A 17,360-nucleotide genomic window follows, 5' to 3' on the forward strand; every position below is an offset into this window, starting at 1 on the left:
CAACCATTTCCTAGGTTTCACACAGGCTGACTTTTTTTCCTAGTGAAAGCACAGTTGCATAGAAAGACTTGAGCAGTCTTCTAGTACACAGCAGCACAAAAATGTGGGACAGGCCCCACAGAAAACATATCTTTGCTTACTCATTTGTCCCCATACCACACTGGAGTGGTGGGTCATTTAGGGCAGATTGGGTGGAAAACAGCACCATCTGCTGAACACCAACACCCTTTCTGCAGGGACTTCTTGGGGTTTGGGTTTTTGGAGGTGAAAGGTCTGTCTCCATAATCCAAGAGGTGCTGAATGCTTCTGCAGCTCCTCAAGTTACTGGGCTATTCCAATCAATCTGGAGCTTTCCATCCCTGGGATGACTCAAGTTGGTTCTGCCTCTTTGCTGTGATTCAATCATCAGCCCTGAAAAATTGTAAAATAGTCTTAATGATAAACATAAAAGAAATCGATTCAAGCCAAGTATGCTTGAGACCAATAGGAAAACACAATGCTGTGTCCAGGCTCTCTGTCGTGTCTCCATCACTTATTACTCCCTATGGAACAAGCTTTGGGGCACACTGAAGCATATTTTAGCAAACTAAGCCATCATTTCACGGCCTCTTATTTGGATGGGCCCACTTGAAGAGTGGGGACTGATTCCTAGGGAACAATCAGTGGAAATACCAACAGGGGCAGGGGCTCCAGGCCACATAAAGGGACAAGAAAAGACCTGGAGAAAGTTAAAAGAAGGCACAGCAGAACCACAGAGAATTACAGAATGTTAGGGGTTGGAAGGGACCAAAAAGGATCATCGAGTCCAACCCCCTGCCAAAGCAGGATCACTTAGTGTAGGTCACACATCCTCGTAGGTTCTCGATGTCTCCAGAGAAGGAGACTCCACAACCTCAGCTGGGAGACTCCTCTTCCACGGAGAGGAGGGTGTTTCCTGCAGGTGAACGGGGCCACTCCAAAGGACCGAGGGCCCGGGCAGGCGTTTGAAATCCGCTCGCAGGCCCCAACGCGCGTTGCCCTTCCGTGGGAGGGGGGTGTGAACCCGGCCGCAACCCCGAGGAGATCAGGGCTGGCCAGGGCTCCCCTGCGCTCACCTCCGCCGTCACCCCCTCCCCACCCCGTTTTTCCCTGTTTCTCTCGGAATTTCCACCCAGCCACCCCAGATTTTTCCACGCCTGACAACAAAGGAGGCGGCCGGGCGGCCTCGGCTGTGACTCAGCGGCGGGCCCGCCCCCGGCCCGCCCCGCCGCTCCCCTCAGGCGAGGCCGGGCCGGCTCCGCTCGTGTGGCGGGGCCAGGCAAGCAGTCCCTCAGTCAGTCAGTCAGGCAGTGACCGGGCTGCTGCCGGTTTCCCTCTTTCCCTCCTTCCATCCTTCCCGCCGAGCGCTTCGGGCTTTCCCTCCCCTTGTCCCCCGCGCTGCCGGGCGGGGAGAGCTGCTCCCCCGAGGTAGGTTTTGTGTCTCCTCCTCACACAAAGGCGCGGTGCTGGCGGGGAGGGACGGGACACCGGGAGGGTTGAGGGGACCCTGTGAGGGTCCGCGGTGTCAGGAGTGTGTGTGGGGGTCCCATCACCGCACCCCTCACGGCGCTGGTGGGGGGTGGAGGAAGGCGGGGCGGGAGGCAGCGGCACCCCCGGGGCCGGGAGGGCTCCGGCAGGAGCGCCCCATCTCCGCTCCTTCATTCCCGAGGGGAAATTTGGGGAGTTAATGCCAAAAAGGGAGGGAGCCAAGGAAAAGGGTGCCTGGGTGAGCTGCCGGTCCCGCCTGTCGACCCCGCGCCCGTCCGCCGCTTGGCGGTTTCCCCGCGGTTCGCCGGGGCTGCGGGGCCGGTGAGGCCTTTGGGCTTCCCGGGGCGAAACTTTCATCCTCCGGTGACTTTTTTCTGCGGCCGGGGCACCCCCATGGCCCTTGGGTGTTCATGTGCTGCAGCCTGGTAGCGTGCCGGGTGTGTGTGATGTTGGATAGGAAGATGAGGTGGAAAAGGAAACCCAAATAAAAACATACATATTATATTTCCTATCTATCCTGCTCTGTTACATGGGGATTCAGAGCAGCAGAACTTCAAGTGTGGAGGGTGGCAGTTTCCTTAGAAATCTTTTTAAAATCTAAAAGCTGTCTCTCTGCTTCTCTCCTTCCCAGTGCAGTTCTGTCAAAGTTTCCTTGAAGGGCTCCCAAAGGCCAAATATCCAGATTTTCCTTTGCGTTGAAGCCTGGTTCAGCTGGGCAGGGTAACTGCAGGGCTGAATGGCTTTTGGGGGTTCACCAGAGGAAGGGGTGCAGTGCAGGAGCTCTGTGCAACTTTATTGCTTATTTGCTTCTTCTGTTGGATTTTTTTTTTTTTTTTTTTTTTCATAGTTTAATGAGTTCTGGCATAAATCAATACTGTGGAAACGCCATGTACAGCCGTGGCTGATGCTGGAGCAGAGTCTGGGCAGTGCTTGTAGCAAACTTGAGAGGGGCGCAGGAACATGCGAACTTTTTGGGTTTCGTTGGGAATTTGCATAGCCAAACAAAAATGCAACAAAAGGAGGAAAAGATGCTTCTGTGTGAGCATAATGTGGTCGCTGTGTATGGTTTGTGGTGGGAGTATTGTTGAATAACTCTCTGGCACTGGCGTTGCTCTGTGTTGTGGTACATATATGTATGTGCTAAATCCCGTAGCACTAATGAGGATGTTTAACTTTTGTTAACTTGGCAGAGAAGTAAGAGCGTGGAAGAACGTTGTTAAAAGTGCACATAATTGCTTTTGGATCTTGTAGGCAATTTGAGAGGAATTTTAACTGTCTGTAGGCTCCCTGAACAGGACACTGACAATCTCTTTATTGATTGTTGTTTTCCTAGCAATATATGGACAGACAGCATGTACTATGTATGTGATAGGCACTTGCTTATTGTCATTGATATTTGCTTAAGGACAATAAACTATTGTTTGATAGGCTTTATTAAGAACCACAAATGCCCTGTATGTCCTAAAAACAAAGCCTTTATTGTCTTAAAGCAACTGTGGGCCAATTTCACGCTTGATGTAGTTCCACTGATGTCAGTGGAGTTTTGCCAGGGATGATTTTGGCAGGTGAAGTGTCACTTGTGTTTTTCAAAGTCAAAAATGCTCAAGAGTAATGTTGCTATTTTGCTTCCAGCACTTGAGTATTGTTAATTAAAATGGTATGCTGATCCAAGTAAGGCATGGAGGTGGGAGAGTCATCTCCTCAGGTCCTCTACATACTTTTGCACTCACTTTCTCCTTTCTACTTTAGATCTTATATCACTTAATTTACTCGTCTTTCTTTTTCAGTCTTCATATCTTTTTTTTTTTTTTTTTTTACCTTCTTTCTTTTTCAGTCTTGGCATCTTTTTTTCTATCTTCAAAATCAAGAGTTTCTCTGAACTGCAGGTCACCCTTGAGCATTTAAAGGTTTTTGAGACACTGTTGAGCTACCCTGTACCACAACTGCATGACTGGGTAAGTGAGGAGCTGTGTGGCAGCTGCAGCCTGGGAGATCTTTCTTGCACATGCACACACCTCTTCTTTACAAGCTGATGGCTATGGGCAGAGCATTTGCTGAAGTGGCAAATTGTTTGACAGAGTCATGCAGTGGAACAGCCAGGCTTGAGAGAGATTGAGAGTATAGACTGGGCAGAGGGACTCACTGAGTTTTTTACATGGTGCCAGACTTGTGGCTTGTAGAAAAAACTGGTTTTGAGTACACCCCTTCATAGTACCATCAGGGACAGGAAAATTAAGTTATAAATTATAGCACAAGAAAAAATGGAGAAAGATAGAAGTGAATATTCTTGTTTACTCATCTGTGGGAAGAAGAGTGGAACTGCTTAGCCAGTAATTGGCTTTAATAGAACTTCAGCTCCATCAAACTTTAAAAAAAAAATTTATTGAATAGAACTAAGTTATCCTTACATGCAGTTAGTGGTATTACATACACATGGCCACCTCCAAGGCTGTTCTGGCACTGGTAGTTTTAAAGACAGCAAGTTTCAGTGCTGTTTTTGTATCTAACATCTTTGTGCTGTACAACTTTGGATTTATTTGCATCTCATAAATGCACAAAAAGAACATGTCAGACACAATTCACAGCTGATACTGTTCTGACATTTTGAGAAAAGCAAGCATTAAAGATCAGGATTAGACAACTTTGGAGGGGAAAAAATGTGCTTAATGCTTCTTCACTGCAGTGACTAAAGTTTATTCTAGTTTTGACCAGACCTAGCATGTTCTTGAGTATTAGTGGAAGTATTGTTTGTAGCTTAGCACAGGTGCAAACATGCTAACCTGAACAGAGAGCTGAAAATTTGATAGAATTTTTTTTCTCTTTGAGGAAGGTAAATTGACTGGCTAGAACTACATTTCTCAGTGATACTTCCTCTTTCCACATCTTGCATGTTCTTGTCAGGCTTAGCTCTGTGTGCACTTTATTTATTCTCAAAACCCAAGGTGAAATGGAAAGGTGCTGCTTCTCCCCACTGTGGGGAAGACAACTTCCACTGGAGCTGGGGAATAACAGCACAAGAATATAAAAATGTCAGCCCTGGCTACGGAGGAGCTGTGTAGTGGTGCAAGAACTTGACCTCAGGTCTCCTGAACTGTTTGGTAGTGCTGAAATGAAACAACTTCTCCTGGCACGAAGGAGCAGGAGAAGAGAAGAGCAGAAAGAGGCTTGGGAGGAAAATCAGTTTGATTACCTGGCTATGATGTAATTAGTGGTCAATTTCTGCTTAATCCATCAACCACAGAAGGGAAGCAAAGGCTTTCCAGTGCCAGGAGAGTCATGAGAGCAACAGGACTGCCTCTCTATGACCCCAGCATCAGATGATGGAAGAGTGAATTCCCAGCCTGAGAGAACAGGCTTGTGCTTGACTTTGAAGGTGATACCTAAGGGGGTTGGTTGGTGCTCTTACTTCTGCTGCTCACAGACTCTCTTCTGCTTCAGGGTGTTAGTGCAAAGGGCTGTGTTCATTGCATGACAACGGGGAGGTGTGTGTGGCAATTCTCTTGTGGCAGAAGTCTTACAGGAGTGCTGTGAGCCAGAAGCACTGACATCTGCAAGAAAAGGAAGGATGTGGTCAAACAGAGCCTTTTCTTCCTCTTTCTGTATAACTCAAACACCGGAGGATACCTGCTACCTCTGTTTTGACACTGGAAAACCACTTTGCCTTCTGGCACTGTGTTGGGTGGCTGTTGTAATTGTAGTCTGTTGTAGTTTTAAGTTGAGTTTTAAAACACATTTCTTTTGCTTAGACTAAAGCTATAAGTTGTTCATTGAAGGGTAGGAAACTCACAGGTGGGAGAGAAGCGTTGTGTCTATAAAAGAATAAACCACATAGGTTTTGGAGTGATTGTGTGCAGTGCTCTGTGTCACATTTTAGAATGACTCTTGAAATCAGTAGTTACTCTAGTTTTTTAGTGAGGGTCTACAGCTGAAAAGGGCAGGGTTTGTGGTGGCTTGGTACAGTTTGCTTCCTAGTATACATCTAGTCTGGCTTTGAATTAACTGAGTCTTCAGCAGGTCATCAGCTTGCTTAGGTGGGACAAGGATCCCAGCTAGCATCATGATGAGAGCAGGGAGCACAAATGCAATAACCTTTGCCTTATTTAGCTTTGTTTATCCTAGCAGCAAAACTCCTGGATTTGCTTACATTTTTAAAATTTCTCTCGCAACCTGAAGCCAGAAGATTGCCTTTTGTGCAAATTCATGCTCTTCTTCAAAGAGAGGAACAGCATAGTCACTTAGGAACAGTGACAACTTCCTTTCTTTTAGATGAGAATAGTTTCTTTATTATTACATTATTACTGCAGTTTCAGGCAGTGTATGTGCTTGCAAGATCAACTGTAAAACCTCTATGCTGTCCTTCAGCAAGTTTCAGCCTCTTACATATGCTATCATCTGAGCTGCATTAAAATCCTATAGAGAGCTATATTTATGATAATGAAGCATGAAACCTGCTCTTGTTGTGAGGAATGCTTTAATGTCCTGGACATGCAACCTTACTGCTTGTTGTGGTGGAATGGGTCTTATTTTTTACCTTGTACACAGGAATTATTCACCTTTCCTGTAAGCTGGAGAGCTGAAAGCCACAACTTCAGCACTGGGGTGAAGCAGTCCCTTAGCTTTGCAGTGTAATATATTCTAGAGAGGGCAAACTGTCTTGAAATTTTGTAATTGTGTAAAGGAAAACTTGAATATTCAGAGTTTTCCTGTCCATCTCAGAAGGGTGTTTGGCTCACCGTGCTTGCACCCACTGGTACTGGCTAACTCACCAGGTCTGGTGGTGTCTGTTCTGCATGGACCCACATGCTGCCAGTCCAAGGTATTTCCATAGCAGTGGCACTCAGTGGGTCTTTTGGTGGGTTGGTGAGAGGAGGATGATGGTGGGAAAGAATAGAATGATTCTTTTCATTCTTTGCCTGTACAGTGAATGGGCATTCATAAGACCTCATGTATATACACAGGCTTTTGTTCTGGTGCTAATAATAAAACAGAACTCACAGCTCTGAGCAGCCAAGGTGATGTAATGAGGAGTGGGTCAAGACCATTTGTCTGTGCATAACCTGCACTCCTGATCTAGGCCAGTGCCTGTCCTGGATGCTTCTAAACAAGCTGTAGAGATTTCAGGGGAGCTGGAGTTTATGCTGTCAGATGGGTGGAGTGTACCTTTAGCTGAACAGAGCACTTAAGGATGAGGGTCAGAGTGAATTGTTTTGTGTGGCTTTGTGTGTGCTTATGTAACCATAGAGGAGAAACTTCATGTTTAGTACCTCTTGAGAGCAAGGACTTTATTTTGAGCCAAAGGGAAATTTCTTTTTCCTGGCAAGATGAATTGCTGAGCAGCCCTTCCAATATGTGCAGTGCCCTGCTGTTTGAACTAAAATACATCTCTGCTACCTCAGTTTCCTCTTAATTGTCACTGGGGGGAAAAAGATGGCTTGCTGAGTATCCCTCTGCGTTACTGCCCTTCAGACTTGCTGTGGTAACTGAGTTCCTCAGTGCCCTTCAAGGAAGAATGGATGCCTGGGCTCAACCTGAGATGCAGTTTGGGCTTGGCTGTTGGTAAAGGAAGAAAGCCAGTTTTGTTTTTTTGTTTTTGTTTTTTTCATCTGAAGCCCCTAGGATTAGAGGGGATTGTTTTTGTAGAGGATAGTGAGGAGTTTGGCTGGGTTATGATAGTCTTTGCATTATAATATGATTTTTTTCTTCCATCCTAAAGCTTTTCCAGGTAACTTGTCATTGGATGAGCTATGCCATATAATGTAAGCCATAGTACATATGTGTAACTTGCATAATACCTTGCACATTCCTGCTGACCCCTGAAAACAGTCTGGCAGATATTTATGGCCAGATTTGGGTGTCTTAAGAGGATGGAGGAAAGGATGGGGAATAAGTTGGGGTGGTTTGGGTGTTTTCTTTGGTTTTATAATGCTGTGCTGTTTGAATTCTTGGTGTCTGCTGTACAAAATTCTAATTGCTGAAGCATCCGCATGTCAGGTTTTAGTAAAATCTATTTTTTGAGCCTTTGTTTTTTCTCCCTTAGAATTATGAAAGAAAGAAGGCTCTTTAGCTGCTGAAGCACAATGCTGTGATCTCTTTTACTTTCCTGTGCTGCTTCTGTGTGGATGGAAAGCTTTGTTTTAGTGCTTAATTCTTTTGACTACCATCATCTGGTAGCATACAGGGGAAGGGCTACATTTGTAGTGCTTGTTCTGTGCACTTACAGGCAGGAGTTTAGTATGAACTTTAAGGCAGAGGAGTGTGTGCTATCAAAGAGCCAATTCCTTCTAACATTGACTGAAATTCAGTTACTGAGAAGTCCCATCAAATTGGGTACAGCATACATGCATAAAATGGTGCTTCCTCAAGTGACTGCTCTAAAGGATTGTTTTGAGCCCTTCCTCCCATTTTACTATTGGATCTTAATTTCTTCATCACAAATAATATCAGGACTAGTGGAATTAAGTGTTGAAGTTTGAGCTGTGGTGAGTTCCTTTATTTCTTTTTTAATCTTTAACGATGAAGAAGCCTCAGCTGATTTCCTGTCCAGGTTTGATGTAGAGAACTTGATATCCATCTTTGTTTTTTCCCCAGGATATACTTTGGTTTAGGGCATTTTTCCCTTCTAATGGGAAGTTTAATAATTGTCTGCCAGACCAGCCAAAGATGAAGTTACTTTACTTTCTAAGTGCAGATGTCTAGAGTATGAAGTCAGGTAAAGATCAGATTTACCCAGCACCAGATTACAAATGCTAGTCAACAAAACATTGAATATCAAAGATAACCCATTACTGTAAAAGCAATGAAACAAGGAGTTCTGCTACCATCCCTACTGGACATTTTCACCCTGGAAGAGGACTGGAAAATACTTGGAACTCTAAAATGTGGCCATTCAGATTCCCAAGATTAAATCTCCTTGTAATCAATGTACTGCTTTTTTTTGAAACAAACAACACTGCCTGCTATGGTTAAGATGCCACAAACTCAGCATAGAGTGTCATGGTTTGCTAAAGGAGAACTTAGAAATGTTCTGCAGAAGTAATAGAAAAGAGAGAATGTGAAAACTTCAGCTGTTTACAAAAATCAAAATAATTCCTGCTAGTGTGGTTAAATGAAGTAATTTCTGCTTAGAATTTTACAGTTGTGTATTTGAAAAACAAACTGTGTCAGAGCAAACAAATCATTCCAATATCTATTTAAAGTAGATAAATATTTATTATTCTCCTTTTACAGATTGGGAAACAAAAGCTGAATTAACTTGCCTACAGCTATAACTTACTATTGCAAAGATAGAACTTGAACTTGGGACTTTGAAATAAGGGAAAAACAAACAGGATGAAACATTGCAAAAGGAAACATAATGAAAAGATAATATAAACTTTGTATTTCAAGCATAAACTCACTACCCCAATGTAGAAATAATCCTGTAAAGGCCTTTAGGCAAGTAGACAGCCTAGAAAGCTGATTCTTACTGAAAACAGGATCTGGTTAGACCATGATCATTACCTTACTGATTTTCTGTGTCTTCTATTACCCCCATTACGCTTGTTGATTCTGAGAGAATTCCTAAAGACAAACTGGAATTAAAAATTAATTTTCAAATCATTGAAGGTCAAATAAGGAGCACCAGTTGAATAATGTTTCATCTTTAAAAGCTGCAACAAAATCATCATGTTGGAGATTTCCCTTACTTATCTCCCAGAGAACTTGGTGTGAGTCACCTGAAGAACTTGTACTGAATATGGAAATGTCACTGACTCAAAGACAAGTGATTGGAATTGTGTCACAGGATGTCACTGTCTGCAGTTTCATTAAATTGAAGTTTTTCCCCTGTGCTGGTCAGTTGGGCTGTTTTTTTGTGATCCAGAGAATTTACAAACACACACACACACAAAAAAAAAAAAAAAAAGTCATGACCTTTATTATTTTTAATGGAAATGATGTATCTTAAAGCACAATACATTTGCTTCTCCAGCTTGCACACTCGAGGGGGTGGTAGCACTCCCACAATTGCTGCAGCACTTTAGTATTTGTGCATTTTGGGACACCAGTGTGGTCCTGTAACAGGGTGTGGGATCCTCTCCCCACCCCCTTTTCTGCAGATGCATTTGGGAATTAATTCATTGCAGTACACAGGGTTTTCAGGCAGTGCCTTTGTGTCACTGACGGAAACTGAGAGGGAGTTCTTAGTGGTGTTTCTGTACAAGTTTAGGCAATTTCAGACTTTCTTAATTATAACTTTGTTTCTAAACATGCAAAGTTGAAAAGCAAAGCTGACTTCTTGTAGTTTTCTGGACTTCTAAATGCCTTCTGTACTGGATGTTGTTTGAATTGGATTCCTTTGCCTTAGCTGTTTTGTTTGCTTGTGATTCATGTGCTTGTGAACTAGCCAGCACTTGACTAAAGAAAACCTAACGTAAATAAATGATAGTGCATGCTAGAGAATCAAAAGCTCCTCCAGTGAGCCATGGTGCTCTTTAAAGCAACTTCAAAATCTTTCTGTAAACCAATTGTTGAATGAAGAGTGGATGAATGGAAGTTTAAAAGCTTGAATCATTGAAGTTTGGGACATTTGAAGCCTAGACTAGATTTAAGTGTTATTACTTTGAAGTCTTTAATGGCAGGGGAGAAGACCATTTTTAAAGTTTTTTTTTTTTTAAACATCTTTAATCTTTCTATTATAAACCCCTTAAGCTTTTATAATTTAATCTTGGGCTTGAAGTTTACAGGGTAGGTTTGACATTGGAGCAGGAGTATTGACATACTGTGCAAATCTAGGGTGGTCATCTTAAATTATCAGATTTTTTTGTTGTCTTCCTCTCAACTCCAACAATTTAATCTCTACTGTGAATATTTTAAAATTTTGTTTGTTTGTTTGTTTTTTCCTCCTGACAGGCATCTCTTCTACATCTCTTTTGTGGGAGGGCTGAATTTACAATGCAATTAATTCCTCTCTCCTTCACCTGAGTAGTGTTTCTGAAGAATATAAATCTTTTTCTCCAGGGTTAGCTGTTTTGAAGCTGAAAACCTAACTTCAGAAGCTAAAGGCCCTCAGCTGAAATCAGGCTAAGGTTTGCTCATGTGTGCACTCAATACAAGCAAGCAGCTACCAGCTGTTTGTCACTCATGTGGCTCCAGCCTTTCTCCCAACCCTGTCCTGGGCTTCATGTGTCTGATTTTCATAGGCAGGGCATAAAGCCCAAAGCAAAGCTGTGTGTATTTATCTTCCAGAGCCAATTGATGATGCTGAACTGCATCTGGGTCTGTGCCTGATTCTGATCTAAACTCATGAACAAATGAAGAAAAGTAAATAGTAGCTGGAGAGACTTTCAATGATAGGATTTGTCCTCAACTGAGTAACTGGCCTGGGATTAAGCTGGATTTATTCTCTTTGCAGCAGAATTAGACCTTGGCTTTTTATCCCATATAAGACAATTTATTAAAAGTTTTTGTTTTTCTTAAGTGAAAGATTCTTTAGTTTATAGGTGTCAATTAGGCAACTGGTGAATGATGGTAAGTTTGTAAAATAACCTTGCAAGTGGTTCTTGCAAGAATTTGAAATCTTAATCATGTTCATTACAAAGATGTTTTTTTAAAAGTTTTACCTGCTAGAAGAGGAGGTCTTTGAACTTAGACCTGCAAGAGTTTGGGCTTCGGCAGCCTTTTTTTTTTAATTTTTTAAATTTTCACCTTTACAGACAGGTACAATATACTTGACCTTTTAGTGTTTGAGGTGTATCTGTTTGTATCATTTGTATTTGTGCTACAAACTGAAGCTGAAAACTTTCTAGATGACCTGCCTGAAATATGCTCACCAGGAATCTTTCACACCAGCATCACAAGCTGGAGCTCTTTCTGTGCTGCAGAACTAAATCCCAGATGTCAGCCAGGTCACATGAAGGCAAGGGGGGGAATCCTCCAGTTTTATCCTTCCGTGTTTGTTTGTTTTAACCTGCTCCCAAAGGCAACGGATTCTGGCAGCACTGGAATGAGCCCTGTCAGAGCCTGGACTCCTGGCTGGAGTATTTAATTCCTCAGCCACCAGTTTACAGGAAAATTAGGTGAGTTTTGTATATTGGAGGCTTTAAACGTTTTAAGAATTTGGCTGAAACCAGCCAGATCTTATGAGAAGGGCTAAAAGTGCACACTTAAATTAACATGTAAGAAATCCAAGAAGGTAATTTAAGTTAAATACCTGACTCAGTCCTATATTTGTTTCTTGATTATGAAACAGTCTCTGGATATATTTTTGCAGCTTAGCTTTTCCCTGTGGCTCTTGCAGTCTGGCTTTGCTCTAGAGCCAAGCTGATATAACTAAGATGAGGGCATCAGAATAGTGTCCTAGATTCTGTCTACTTTGTCTCTACATGTTTTACAACACGGTTGCTACCCTTTTAGAAAGCTTCTTGTGCAAGCAAACCACACCAATTTCCTTCAGCTCTAACTGTCACTTGGTGGGTAGCTGAGATGGGGAACTGTAGATAAGCTTTCATTCTTGCTAACTTTTTCACCAGGGAACCACATGAAAATTTTGTGAAGCTGAAGATGGGGAAGAACCCATATATATTTCAGTCCTCTTATTTGGTTGCAGCTCTAAAGGCATAATGTTCATTTATCACTTCCTTCTAGAAGCTTTTTGTAACTGGATGAACTATGCCTTTAGTTCAATGACATCTGAACTGCAAAGTCTTCATAATTAGTATGGATAGGAAAGTTTTTATTTCTAATTGTTACATAACCATTGAATTCAACTTACTGCTGGGCTGTATCACATAAAGGTAAAACTGGCTTTCCATGGATTGGAAACAGACACAGTACTATGAAATTTACTGAGCCCACAGTGAATATATGTTGGCTGGTTTTGGGGATTTTTTTTTCCTTGTTTGTTTTTATTTTGCAGTCAAGGATCCTACTGTAAAGCAATTATTTTTTATCAGTGGCTTGCAACATCATGTAGGATCAGTCTTTGCAAACTTTGCTCACTTCTCTTGCTGCAGACCTGAGTTTGGGTTCTGGCTGCATTTCTACTGCTGGCCAATAACCACATTTTTTGTCTGATGCTCTTCCCAGTGCATGAGCTTGCCTGGTGAGTAACACATGAAAAACAAATACAACAAAGGTTGATACATTTGGCCAGCTTGTAGTGTTTAAGGATCTCTTTATTTTATTTCCTACTCCTGCCTTTTTTTTTTTTTTTTTTTGAACCTACTTTCTTAATAAAACATTTCCCCTTAAACTAGGCAAGGTTCTTTCCCATTTCATCTGCCTGTTAGTCTTCCTATGGGGATGGTTCTCTTAAATGATAAATTTGAGTTTATTTTTGCTGTAGCTTTTTTATCTGGCTCTTGCTGGATGTTACATAAGGATTTTTTGTGGTTGTGGTTTGGTTTTTTTTTTCTTCACTTGTTTTTTTGTTTGGGTTTTTTCTTTTTTTTTTTTCTTCTCTGTACATAAAATGAAGGTTAAGGACCACATTATACAGGGGAAAAGAAGAATTATGTTGGAAATGTAGCATTTACTGCTGTCAATAAAATTTTAATTAACTAAATGCGCTGTTTGGCCTCTTGCCCATGTGAGAAACAGAAATCAAAGAGACTGTCCAAAGTCCTTATTACCTGTTACCAAAGATCCTTGTGCATCCATTCACATTGCCATCCCACAGTGAAGGTGAAGAAATGTTGGCTAATGAGTCTCTATATGCAAAGAAATCCTGGTTATTCAGGTTACGTGCTTCCCAACAGTTGCACTGGTGGCCTGAAGAGTTGCATTTGTCAGGCCAAGCTGTATTTAAAATCACCTCTGTATATACAGAAATTGTGCATCCCACAGCAGGACTCCTGTTGGCTTTGCCTGTAAGGTCTGCTTGAGGTTCTCTTGATATGTGGGATGCCACCTGCAGAATTCCTTGGGGAGGAAAATTCCTCTTCAGCAATGTCTGTGCCTTGCTTCCTTCTACACCATTAGCCTGGTTCCTGCTGATACAAGTTCTTTCTGCCAGTGCTGCTCAGTACCCTAAGTCAGGATTTAAACTATCTGAGCAGGTATTGGGCAGCTGGACCTCCCTGCACCAAACCTGTGTGAGGTTTTTGGTAGTTGTCTTTTTTTTCTTTTTTTTTTTTTCTTTTCCTTTATCATTTTTTTCCTGGAAAACAGTAACTGCCCAGGTCTCCAGAAGGGAATGAACTGGTATTGGTGCTGCCTGCAGGGGCCTGCCCTGTGGGTGGTGAGTGATGGGTGATGAGGAGTGCAACAACAGATCAAACTGCCTTGGTTTACTTTTTCTTCCTGTTTGCTTTTAATCTCCAATCTTCAGGCTCAGCCAAAGATGTTTAACTGCAGATCCTAATCCTGTGATTACACACAGACCTGGAGGTGCAACATTTAAGCTGTCAGAAGGGAGACTCTTTGCTGCCTGAGATGATGTTGTGACTTGTTAGGTCCCCATCAGGCTGTCCCTGTGTTACTGTCCCCTTCCAGAGCCCAGCAGTTGGAGCTGGAGTCACAGGAGTCCCCAGGTGCCATCCTGTACTGTACGAGAGGAGCACCCACACTGTGCTTTAGCTGCAGCCCTGACCCCCTGTTCCTCTTGGTTGCAGGTTTGGTGTCATCCTCCCCAGACCATCCTCCTGTGGGCTCCTGCTGGGGGATTGTGGGGCCCTCTCTCCAAAGGGGCACCCACATCACCTGCCACAGGAACCAAGGGGATTATGCTCAGGTTGCTGGCAGACAGGGATGAACTCCAGGCAGCTTTCTTTTCTGAACTGCAAACACTGTCAGAGAGTCTCCCAGCACAGCTTTTCATTGGTGCCATTGCTGCAAAATTGTGGTTTTGGTAGCTGCTTTTCATGATTAAAAAAAATAAAATTACTGTGAATCAGAACTGACTTATAAGAAGTGCATATGGAGGGTGACTCCCTGAGCCAGGGTAACTCTCCCAAACCCCTAAAGCATTTGAGGCTTACTGCATGTTGGCTGTTCTGAGCTGACTTACATCTTCTCTGTGTCCCAGAGGCAAGTTTGCCACAGCTGATAGCAGCTTGTGTAACAGCCAGCAAAGGGTGGGGGGGAAAAGGAAACATCATCCTGGAATCCCCACTCTGCAGATGGAGAGCCCTGTGACCACTAAGTGAGAGACTGCTGAGAGCCAGGGCTGTTCCTTGGAGCACAGGAAAATCCATCGTTTTCTTCTAGCCCATTTTTTTCATTTTTTGGTTTACCACTCAAGTTAAAATTCCTTTTAAATGCTGTTTATGTGTGCAGCTTTAAAAATGTGGGAAAGGCTCTTTTGTAGCAGGCTGTAATGTAGTGCTGGTAATTATTTCAGAGAAATAAAATTTCAGGCCCCTGTGTTGCCTCTTGCCTTCTCATCTGTCATCAGCTCCCTCCTGTGTTTTGTGAAGTTTTTGCTTTGCTGCTGACTGTGGCACTGCAAAAAGTGGAGCTCAAATTACTGCTGAACCAGGTCTGATCTCGTTAATAGAAACCTTCCTGCGCCAAATCTTTTTGCACTCATTTTTCTGAAGTCAATTTTTTTTCTGTTTGAACTTCATGAAAATAAACCAAAACCCTCTTCTGTGTTAGTTACTAAACACTTTGATTCCTTTCCCTGTTTTTGTTTCATAATATTTACTTAACTGCTGCTGGAGTAGGGTTGGGGGTAAAAAGACTCTTATCCAAACAGTTTAAGTTTTTCATAAAGGGAGATGTATAACCAAACTCTTCGTGAAATGAGTTAAACATTCATTCCAGCTCAAGCTTTCAATAGGAAGCGTGGATCATTTCAAAAGGAAAATTTGGACATGATGGAGTATGGATGTGATAATACTTTTCAGCAGCTGTGGAAATAAAGGGAAACATCTGACTGGTTCTGGCATAAGTTTGCATAAATTTATAAATTAGGGTGCATGCATAAGATCTCATGGGATGGAGTGAATTTTTGCAACTGCATGTAACAGCAGTGTGCAAGCATCAACCCATATTTACAAAATCCTCCTATAGGTGTATTTATTTTTTTTTTTTCATTTTAAAATCTTTTTCCTGGGGCAAAGATGTGCCAGAATCTATTGTAGATTTTGTAAAGTAAATTTCATCTCTTTTGTATTCTTGTTTTCTTTTTGGCTTTCTCTGCTATTGGCTATTCTGCTAATGATGCTTAAGTTTAAAGGGACCACAGTTGCACAGCCATTCATGTGAAAGAAAAAAAAATTTGTATGTTTTTTCTCTGAACTCCTGGTGTTACCCTTGTTTTTTGAGTTGGCATGAGATAATCTAAGTTATTTTGGCAGGTTTTTAAAATGGCCAGTCTTGAACTTAAACAACAAAAGCTTTTGTATCCTTCTGCCTTCAGAATTTCAGCACAGCCATGATTACTGCAGGATAATTTGGGTATGGGTTCTCTCCAGTTGCTGTGTTTGACTTTTACAAGGAACTGTTCATGTTTAAAAAAAAATAACGAGAAATAATAAGATATTTTAGCCCTGCAGAATCAGTTCTCTGTACACATTCAGTAAGTGCCTCTTAATGAGATCAATGGTTTCCTGTGTTTTATTAGCACACCAGTTTCAGCTGGTGCTCTAATCTCACATTTCTTTTTATAACTATTTTATAAGGAGAAGGACCCAGTTAAACCAGTTCAGGTTTCTCTGTCACTGTGCTGTTACCCTTGCTTGCATTCTAACATGCCTGTCTTGTCCTGGCTGGCTGGCTGCTGCCTTCCCAAGCCTCCTGGCACTTCAGCAATTGCCCAAAACCTCCTCCAGTCATGCAGCTATATCTTTTTGACCATCTCTGCATCCTTTTATTCTGGTGTGTACACAAAACCACTTAATACCATGTTTGCTTTCTACATTTTAGCCAACAGAGGCTGAGGTTACAAGGTGGTTCCACCTCTGTGCAGGACTGAAACCTCCCAGGAAGAACCTGTTTGCCCCCCTCTCAGGTCCTATGCAATTTCTGGCTCCTGTGCCAGCTGCCCAAGAGCAGGGCTGGCATAGGGAGGTGGAAAGGAGAGGGGGAAAGCAGGTGGCAGCTACTGCTGCAGGGCTATTAGGACAGCTTCTGCTATCTGATCTAGCAGCCAGGTGGTTTCTTTTTCTGCCAGTAAAGGTGAGGAAATAAAGTAGGGAAGAAAGAGGGGCCATCCTGTATCTGCAGCAGCCACTGCTCAAATGCAGGGAGCTGGGCTGTGGCAGGAAGAAAAGGCAGATGTCAGCTCTTGGGACAGTGTAGCTCTTGGAGAATCATTTTTTGCTTCTTCAGGGAAGAAAAACGAAGTTGAGCAGAGCCTGAAGACTTTCTGCTGGACATAGAGAATCTGGTGGGTAGTAAAAGCAGCACTGCTGTGGCCTCCACTCCTCTGATAATTCACTGGGAACTCTGTGAGGTATGGAAGCATCAACAATGTTTGTGCCTTTGTCTAAAAGCATCCCACTGGTGTTCAGATGCAGGAGTCCTGTCCAAGGTGGTGTCAGAAGAGTGTACTTCAGATTCTCTTTTGGGGATTTAAGACTTCAGTGTTAGCTGTAAAGTCAAAATTGGCAAAGACCTGTTTCAGGATGGAATGTCCTGTGATTTCAGTTTTGTCCACTTTGGCATCTTCTTTGAGTATTTTGTGTAATGTGTGTATGGGAGTACATCTTTAGGACTGTGTATCTTGAAACATTAATTTAAACTGGATTAGAAATACGTGAAAGTAAAGGAGAAAACCCCCACTTATCTACTAGTAAATTGAAAATAAATGTGTAGTTTAGCCATAATGAATTATTCAGTCTAACTTAACCTGATCTAAGGTCCTCAAGGCTTTTTACCCCTGCCCTGAATATTTGGGACCTGTTAAAGTTTACCAATGAAGAGGTTGGAAA

At 42.5% G+C, this 17,360-nt stretch overlaps 1 protein-coding gene across 2 annotated transcripts in view; it reads left to right on the plus strand.

The window, feature by feature from the left end:
• The first annotated feature begins 1,171 nt into the window (after nucleotides 1-1,171).
• Nucleotides 1,172-17,360, plus strand: part of FAM107B (family with sequence similarity 107 member B) — a 58,046-nt gene continuing 41,857 nt past the window's right edge. Inside the window, exon 1 of one of the 2 annotated variants that reach the window (XM_071734088.1) lies at nucleotides 1,172-1,446. The gene's annotated coding sequence lies outside the window, so the exon portion shown is untranslated. Of the gene's footprint in view, nucleotides 1,447-3,345; nucleotides 3,462-17,360 lie in introns of those variants that run through there. The other variant, XM_071734089.1, reaches the window with a different exon arrangement.

The sequence above is a fragment of the Heliangelus exortis genome, chromosome 1 (assembly GCF_036169615.1).
Source record: "Heliangelus exortis chromosome 1, bHelExo1.hap1, whole genome shotgun sequence".
Classification (NCBI taxonomy): domain Eukaryota; kingdom Metazoa; phylum Chordata; class Aves; order Apodiformes; family Trochilidae; genus Heliangelus; species Heliangelus exortis.